Raw genomic sequence first — 9,332 nt, 5'->3', positions numbered from 1 at the left:
AAACTCACTTAGGTGGTAAAAAAAAAATGAAAACTCAAATAAAACCAAAGAATTTAAAAGACAAGCAAAAAGGTACAAAATCAAGAAATATGTAAAACCCAAGAGAGTAAGAAACAAGACAAAATTATGACACAGAGAAAAAGTACTTTAAAAAGACAATAGTAATCTAAACAAGTACTCGAATTTATCACCATAAATGTAAAACAAAGTAAGCTAGATAATTAGTAAAATTTAATCTCCAAGCAAGATTTTCCGAATAATTCGTAATAAGAATTGAAAAACTATTTTTAGACACCAAAAAAGCACCAAAAGCATCAAGAAAAGCACCAGAACAAAAACACCAGTAATAGCACGTTTGAAGCCCAACACTGCACCACCAGCAATGCACACCAAGTGTTTGATAAAAGGGTCAAACAAATGAAGCACTAGTTCAGCACTTAATCAATTAACAAATTGTAATTAGCTCAAATATGAGTTCCAGCCGCTAATCGTCAATGCTGCACAACATCACCGAAGAACATATGTTTGTGCTGCCAATTGAATCAATTCAATGAAACAACCTTATCCGCTAGTTATATTAAATTCAATCACAATAATATTCAATGATCGATTTTAAATGTACAAGAATCTGCTGCATATAACAATTGAAATTAAATTTTTCACTGCTGCAAGGATTCAATCAAGGAAACCAGCAGCTACATAATTCACGTGTTTCCAATTTTTTGCTTCAATTTTCTGATTAATCCTTTGATTTCAATTTAAGTGCAGATTCACAAAATCAAAGAATTACATTGATTAGATCACCAATCCCACCAGCCGCTTCTACCAAATATACGTGATGAATTGCTACAATCAAAGAATAAAATTGCACCAAGCTGCTTGATATTTCAAGAAATCAAGTGAATTTCAATTCTTGCCACAATCAATCAAATTACTGAATTAAAATCAGATTTCTTTTTTCTTGAAAAAAAAAATCTGCACTGCTTGAATATTCAGCGGTTCCAAAACAAAATGGAATTGGAATTTCCAATTTCATGCTTCAGCCAATTTGTTCTCTTTTCGAATTTACAAGGCACCGAAAAGAATGATTTTAAATCAATCCAAAAATAGTTCCCAATACACTTCGATTTATATAGCAGAATTTCAACGAATGTGTCAATTGAATTCATTTGCCAGTGAATTGCAAACAATGAATTGACGTGACTGCTTAATTTTGAAATGCAATTTTGTATCATTTATGCAAATCAGATTGCACATTCAATTTCTTAGCCATTACTACTAACAAAATATTCAAATTCTAATCACTAACAAAAAATTCAAAATCTAATCACTAAATAACAATTAAACAATGCACTGAACCTTTTTCCAGAAGCGCTGAAATTGAATCACAACAGCTTATTATGTAATAACTCTTTATAGAGTTAGTTAGTACAGTTAGATTTTGAGTCTGTTTTGATAAAACAGAATGATATGGTTTGTTTTAGAAACTGAACTCTTGGATCAAAGGGTAAGTGTGTGTATATATATATCTTCAGTGTTTTTCTGAGAGAATACAGGAAATTAATTCAGTTATTTATATCTAGAAAGTTGTGAGTGAGTACCTTCGTGTGGCAGTGAGTTACCGGAGTGAGGAAGATTCTGTGAGAGAACAAGAGGAGAGTGCATTAGGGACAGGGACGAGCAGATAATCACAGCTAACCTTAACAATATCAGTTAGCTTGGGGAGAGATGGTGACCAACAAAAAATTAGAAATTCGTATGGAATCTATGGAAAAGTATGGCAAATTCTCAAACCCAGAACGCTGTAAGGGTTACAACAAGCCATTGAAGGATTGGTTTCTTCTATGCCAGCTATGAGTCCAGGGCAGCAAACTGAGCCTCCCCTCCAGTAAATCAAGATTATATGGAGTTATCTTCCATGGTTCTTGACAGAACACAGCTGCAGTTTTTGATGGAACATACTCAGGGAATGACGGGCAAAAGCTGAGGAGTTTGTTGAACTGGAAGGCACACTAATTCATCACAGAGCTCGTTAGCTGCTTCTTTCTGTAGAAGGCAAAGTTTTTTTCTAGGAAGTGGCATTACAATAAAACTTGTGACTTCCACCGGAAGTCTTGGATACAAATTTTGAAAGATGTGGGCAACATGTTTGACGATGGAGCTTCTGATCATCCAGTGGAAGATTTGGCACATTTAAAGAGATTAGTTCTTTAGTTGGTATTTGGAGTATTTGGAAAATTTGACAATTTTGGATACAAATTTTGAAAGATGTGGGCAACATGTTTGACGATGGAGCTTCTGATCATCCTGTGGAAGATTTGGCACATTTAAAGAGGAAAGTTCTCTAGTTGAGTATTTGGAAAATTTGACAATATGTTGGCTAGAGTTACGGTTTCTGAAGAAATTGCTTTAAGTTTTTTTCTTTCAGGTTTAAAATTAGAATTGGAAATTTCTATGTGCCTACATAGGCCTTCTTCAATTCAAGAAGCTGTCAGGTTTGCAAGATTGCAGGAGGATGTGCTCAAGAACTGACCAAGAAGATTCATGGAACATCTACCATTAATTCTGATGACCAATTTAGATCTTCCAGACCTTGGTCAATATCGGCTCAATACAATAGAACTCCACCTATAACTACTCTACAACCAAACTCTACACCGAATTCTCAAAGGTCTATGAATGCGACTGATTACAAGACTGCTGGTTCTGGATCAGTTTCTAGGAAAGAGCTGAGTGAAAGAATTTCTAAAGGGTTGTGAAGATAAGCGAGACAAGAATCATAGAGTTAAATGTAAGGTTTGGGGCAGATTAAATGCTACTTTTTCTGCCCAAGATCAGATGGAAGATGTGGTCAATTCTGATTCTGACTGGAACTTCCTAGAACAAAGTCTTGACTTAAGAGATGATTTGCAAGTGCATGTTTCTTTACATGCGTTACAAAGAGTTACAGGCGGGAACACCTTGCAGTTAATTGGGATAATCAAGAAACAAGAGGTGCCATTTTTTATAGACACAGGAAGCACACATAATTTTATTAATGAGAAATGGGTGAAATCCCTGGGCTTGAAAACAACTTTTATCAATGATTTTTCTGTCATAATGGCATTGGATAAGCAGCTAAGATTAACAGGACAATGTCCGCAAGTACAATGGAGATTCAACAATATTTCATTTCAGGCTGATTTTCTGGTCCTACAAAGTACTAATTTTGGAGTTCTTTTGGGGATGCAATGATTTAAAACTTTAGGTGAGATTTATGGAATTGTGCTCAATTAACCATGACTATCAGGCATCAGGATGCTAAGGTTACTTTAAGAGGAGAAAAACAACAGCAAGATACTATTCAGATTTCAAGAAATCTGAAAAATACAAAAGGCAACCCTATGTTACTAGCAATCCAATTATCCAAGCTGCGACTTGTTTTCACTCTTCTGCCAATCAGCAGATAACCAAATTAAATGCCGACCAGACATTGCAGCTGGCCACTTTGTTACAAATGTTCAAAGATGTGATTCAGGAACCAACTCAACTACCACCACAACGAAGGTATGATTGTAAAATTGTTCTGATAGGCAATAACCCTGTTACTTTAAAACCATATAGGTATTCCCATAATCAGAAAACTGAAATTGAAAGACATAAGAACTCCATTGTCTACTGGTTTTATTAGAGAAAGGTGGGTCGTGACGTTGTTGCAAAGACTTTAGAAAACTCAACACCATTAAAAAGAAATTTCTGATACCCTTAATTGAAGATCTTTTAGATGAATTACATATTTTTCTAAACTAGATATAAAAAGTGAGTATATTCAAGTTAGGATGCATGAGGATGACATTTATAAAACAGTTTTTTGGACTCATTGTGGGCTGTATGGATGGGTGGTTCTACCATTTGGTCTTAGTAACGTGCGTGCTACATTTCAAAACTTAATGAATGATATTTTTAAACAACATTTAAGTCATTTTATAAGTGTTCTTTTTTTCTTTATGATATATTGGTTTATACTAAAGACTTGGGAGGAACACATAAGGTGCCTCCACATAACTTTAACTATCTTAAAACACAATTCTTTATTCCTCAATAAAAATAAGTGTAGGTTTGGTAAGACACAGGCAAATTATTTGGATCATCTAATTTCTGCACAAGGAGTACTTCTTGATCCAAAAATAGTTGTGGGGGTCAACAATGGCCAAGGCCAACCAATTTAAAGGAGCTTAGAGGATTCTTAGCTTTATTTGGATATTATAGAAGATTTATTCATGGATATGGTAAGATGGCGGCACCTCTAACATCTCTGCTACAGAAGATACCCCATATGTTTGGAGTCATGAAGCATCTGCAGCATTCAATACACTGAGAAGGCTTCAACAACAGCCCCCGTATTGATATTACCTGATATTTCCCAACCTTTCACTATAGAAACAGAAGCCTCAGGAATTGCGACAGGTGCAGTTTTAATGCAATCTAACCATCCTATTGCTTACATAAGCAAGGCTATGGGCCCCAAATATCAAATGTTGTCTGCATATGAAAAAGAGTTTCCTGCCATTCTATTTGTGGTCAAAAGGTGACAACATTATTTTTTAGACCATCAAAACAGATCAAAAGACCCTAAAGCATCTGTTAGAGCAACCTCCGACAACCACGTAGCAGAATTGGGGAGGACTTCCAAATTGAATATAAAAAAGGGAAAGACAATGTGGTAACTGATGTGTCGTCAAGAAAGGAATATCAGGTACACCAGCTTCAAATTTCTTTTGACATGATTCAGAGGGTTAAGGATTCTTGGAAGGAGGATCACAAATTACAAGAGATTGTGGATACTATTCGTATGGCCCAACATCCATGTAAATGTTATACTTTTGATAATGAGGTTCTTAAACTGAAAGGAAAATTAGTGGTTGGTAGTGTAGAAGAATTGAAAACTGAAATCCTTCAACAGTTTCATAACTCCATTATAGGAGGTCATTCAGGATATGAATTAACTTATAGAAGGGTTAGAGATCACGTCTACTGGAAAGGTATGCAAAATAGAAGTCAAAAGGTGGGTCCAACAGTACATATATGTTAACAATATAAACCTTTACTTTAATTGGTTGTTGGTATTTTACGACCTTTATCTATTCCTGATAGGCTAGGAAATCTATATGTGTAGGTTTTTTATTACTGGCCTTCCAAAATCAAGTTCTATGACTGTTATTTCTGTTATCACTGATTGACTAACTGAGTATGCTCATTTTTTGCCTTTATCACATCCCTTTAGAGTGGTGAAAGTATCACAACTCTTTATAGATAACGTTGTTTAAGCTTCCTGGATGGCCGGAAGACATTATTTCAGACAAAGATTCAATTTCCACGAGTTAGTTTTGGACTTAGCTGATGCACCAACATGGAGTAAAGTTGCTACGACCAACAGTTTTTCATCCTCAAACGGATGGACAAACTGAAGCTTTGAATAAATCTATTGAAGCTTATCTAAGATGTATTTCGAGAGATGCACCTCACAAATGATCTTAATTTTTATCCTTAGTAGAACTTTAGTATATTACTGAATTTCGTACAGCCAAATTGACTCCTTTAGAAGCCCTCTATAGTTATCCTCCTTCCCTACAAACGGTTATACCACAGAATGACTCTGGTGGAAGCTGCCACACCACACATACGATTGAAACGAGGGAGGAGACTTCATATATTTTGCAAACAAATCTGGTTAAGGCTCAGGCCCCAATGAAGTGGTATGCCGATTTCAAGAGAATGGATAAACAATATCAAGTGGGGGATTTGGTATATTTGAAAATTGAGCCTTACAAGAAAAAATCGTTATATAATACTAACTTCCATAAATTAGCTGCAAAGTTTTAGGGTACTTACAGAGATTTAGAAAGCAATGGAAGGTTGCTTTTAAACTCGACTTGCCTCCTAAAGCTAAAATTCACAATGTTATCCATGTGTCCTTACTAAAAAAAACATGGAATAAAGCTGTCTCTAAACAACCACCGTTCGTTGAAAGTGAAGGACAATTTGTTTCTCAACCTTTGCTGTTTTGGCAAGAAGAATGAAGAAGAACAATCAACCGGAACAGAAGTGTTGATCCAGTGGAAAGACAATAATCCGGAAGATGCGGTATGGAAGGAGCTATACCAAACGCAGCTTCAATTTCCAGACTCAGTGGTTGCAGTCGTATATGGCCTTGAGGTCAAGTCCCGGTTAGATGGGCGGGACTTTTGTAATAACTCTTATTGTAGGTTAATTCTGTTAGGTTTTGAGTCTGATTTGATAAACAAGATTTGAACCCTTGGATCAAAGGATTAGAAAGTATATATATCTTCAGTGTATTTGAGAAAGAATATAGGAAATTAATTCAGTTCTTTGTAATTAGGGAGTTGTGAGTGAGTACCTGCCAGTGGCGGTGAGTCACCGGAGTGAGGAATCCGTAAGAGAACGAGAGGGGAGTGCATCAGAGACAGGGACGAGCGGAGAACCACAATTAACCCTAACATATTATTATGATTTGATTCAAAGAATGGAGTGAACAAGCTGCCTCAATAAATCACACCACCACCATGCCAGTTGTTTGAAGAAATGTTTCTTCAAATTCCACAGTTTGGACCATATTCGAACAACGAATGAATTTCCTCAATTGATTTAACTGGTTTTTTTCACACAACGAGTTGCCGAATTTGTTACCTTCAAATGCAGCGTAAACAAAACAGCAACGCAGCACCAATCACTAAAAAGAACTCCAATCAACCGAAGAAGAAAACTGCAGCGTGCCAGTGCCAAATTAAAATAGCTACAAGCTATTCTCGATTATAACTCCTCCATCGAAAAAGAACATTGCAGTGAATTGAATGTTGTTTCAGGGAGGTTGATTCTCCAGTTCAAGCTTCCAATTCCAGTTTCAACGTTCATGAATTCACGCCATTTGATAAAATGCTTCAATAGCATTCACGTTGATTGTTTCCAAAAGTTCCAAAACTGAATTACAGCAGCTTCACGTGCTCATACTTTACCGAATTGAAGGCGCCGTATGAACGATCAACACCAATCGACAGCACCGCATTTCAACTGAACCAATTTCCCAATTGCACTGATCACCGGAATTCTTCTGATCACCTTCTCCATCACTGGTTTCGTTGGAATTTGAAACTCGTGTAATCTCCAAATCACCGATTCATGAACAAAGATAAATATACCGTTCACAGTTGAAAAATTCCGATCCGAATCATTTATCGATTAAGATTCAATCATATTCCGGCCAATCACCAATAGCCAATCTCCAATCTCCGTTTCACTCAACTTCATATTTTTACTTGAACACAGATCTCGTATCATCGAATCATTGAAATTACTCGGGTACGATCAAGCGAATCGCAACAGAACCATAGAATTTCAAAACGGAATTTCATAGTACAGGATCAAACTACACAGCATGAACGCGCAACAAAAACAGAAACGTGTTGAAAACAAAAAATATTAAATTCCTAATTGCACCAAAGAATTTTCTAATTGCATCATGATGGAAAATTGATCTCGTATAGGATGTGGAACGATCATATACCAATAAACTTCAAATCTTTATTGACAGCATAATTAAAAAAAAAAAAAAAGTTAACGAATAAAAAAGTTAACTAATAAAAAAGTTAATTAATAAAAAAGTTAACTAGTCTAAACTTGGATACTTCCATCCGGGAAAATATACTTTAACAAAGTATTTTTTAACAAAGTTCAATCAACTATTTATTTAAATAAAAAATACTACTTATTATTTTATTTTCATTAAAAATTAAAAGATTAATCTTTTAATTTTATTTATAAAAAGTTTGTCAAGTTTGGAAAAAAAAATTCAAAAACTCATTTTCCCTTCCAAAAGTTATTGATAAGAATTTATAAATTATAGAAAATAATTTATAAACATATACAAACCTAAAACAAACAAATACTGAAGAAATTATAAAATCAAAAAACAAAAATTACACACAAAAAAAAAATTTAACTCAACGCTATTATGTGATTCCTAAAATAAGGTCTTTTCCTATCAATTGTATATATAACAAGTATTAATATTATATAAACTAGTGAATATAAGTATATTAATCGCTTTTTTATATAATAAAAATAATAAAATAGTTAAGATTAAAATAATTAAAATAAAAAAACGGTTAAATTTAAAGTTGGTCATTTAAATATCAAATTGATAAAATAATTATTTTAATTTAAAAAAAATAAGAAAGTAAATGTGAAAAAACAAATCTCTTTTGTATATAGAGGTACAAATGTCTATTTCTTGGAAATTTTGTTATTCCTGTTATTAGATATATGATGTTCATACCCATTTAGAGTGTTACATAACTAAAAACTAAAGATTATAAGGTCAATGTTGAAAAGGTTAATAATACGATAAATTATTGAAATACCACTGTATAATTACCCAAGTCCTTGTGCACTAGTGTTCTATCTCAGCCGTATTTTTTTTTTTTTCTTCTCACCTGATCAATGGTGACCGGATTTAGGAGAAGAATTAGTATTCAACATCAAAATTTTATTTTAAAAATAATAAAACACGAAATGATACGTTGTATATTAATAAATGTACAAGAATATGATAAATATATGATTAAACATATATATTAAATATTATTAACATAAAAAATTATAAATCATTAAAATTATAAAAGTACTTTTACTTTGTAGATTAGATACTTTATGGATTAATATTTTTAATGTATCTAAAGTATTAGATACGAATACATGTTGAACACGGATACATATCGAATACAGATATGTAATCTAAATTGAAGAGCATCGTAGTTATTATTCGGTATGCAGTAAAGGCAATTTTAATTACATCAAAATGAGAAGATGAATGGACAAAGTTGGTAAGAAAAAACATTGTTAACATATCATTTTCCAATATCTAAGAAAATATGCAACCTAGCTATAGTAGCCCACAATTTGGTTGTGTAAATCTTTCAGAGTCCCACATCTGGGTTAATTGACCAAATGAAACTAACATTAATATGAACCAGTATCCCAAGTACTGTTACTCGCGAGATTCTCGAACAACTGATTCTTAAAGGTGTTATTGAAGAACTTTCTTCCAAATTATGAGAAGGATACATTGAGCTAGATAAAAGTGTAACAGGATAAGCTTATTGAGCACACACCGACAAATACAAAGTTAGTTGGGACAAGACACTGTTCTAAAATGTGTTGAAAGTTATTATCATTTTCACTTTCACTATCAATGCAACTGGCATTGGCGTGGCATGTTCACTTGCTTGAAGGCAAGAACTAAGTTCATGCACTTGGGATAGGAAGAGAGGAAAGAG

General features: G+C 33.9%; 1 long non-coding RNA gene across 1 annotated transcript; it reads right to left on the bottom strand.

Moving 5' to 3' along the window:
• Window positions 1-551: 551 nt before the first annotated feature.
• Window positions 552-7,574, bottom strand: LOC114169689 (uncharacterized). The gene is made up of 2 exons (XR_003600990.2): window positions 6,398-7,574; window positions 552-6,294 (listed from the first exon to the last, which is right to left on the bottom strand). It is a non-coding gene; the product is annotated as an uncharacterized LOC114169689 (long non-coding RNA).
• Between the last annotated feature and the right edge of the window lie 1,758 nt (window positions 7,575-9,332).

Source organism: Vigna unguiculata, chromosome 11 (assembly GCF_037176805.1).
Source record: "Vigna unguiculata cultivar grain cowpea cultivar isolate G323 ecotype 2 chromosome 11, ASM3717680v1, whole genome shotgun sequence".
NCBI lineage: Eukaryota > Viridiplantae > Streptophyta > Magnoliopsida > Fabales > Fabaceae > Vigna > Vigna unguiculata.
The sequence above is the reverse complement of the archived record's forward strand: the minus strand, read 5'-3'. Positions and strand labels throughout refer to the sequence as shown.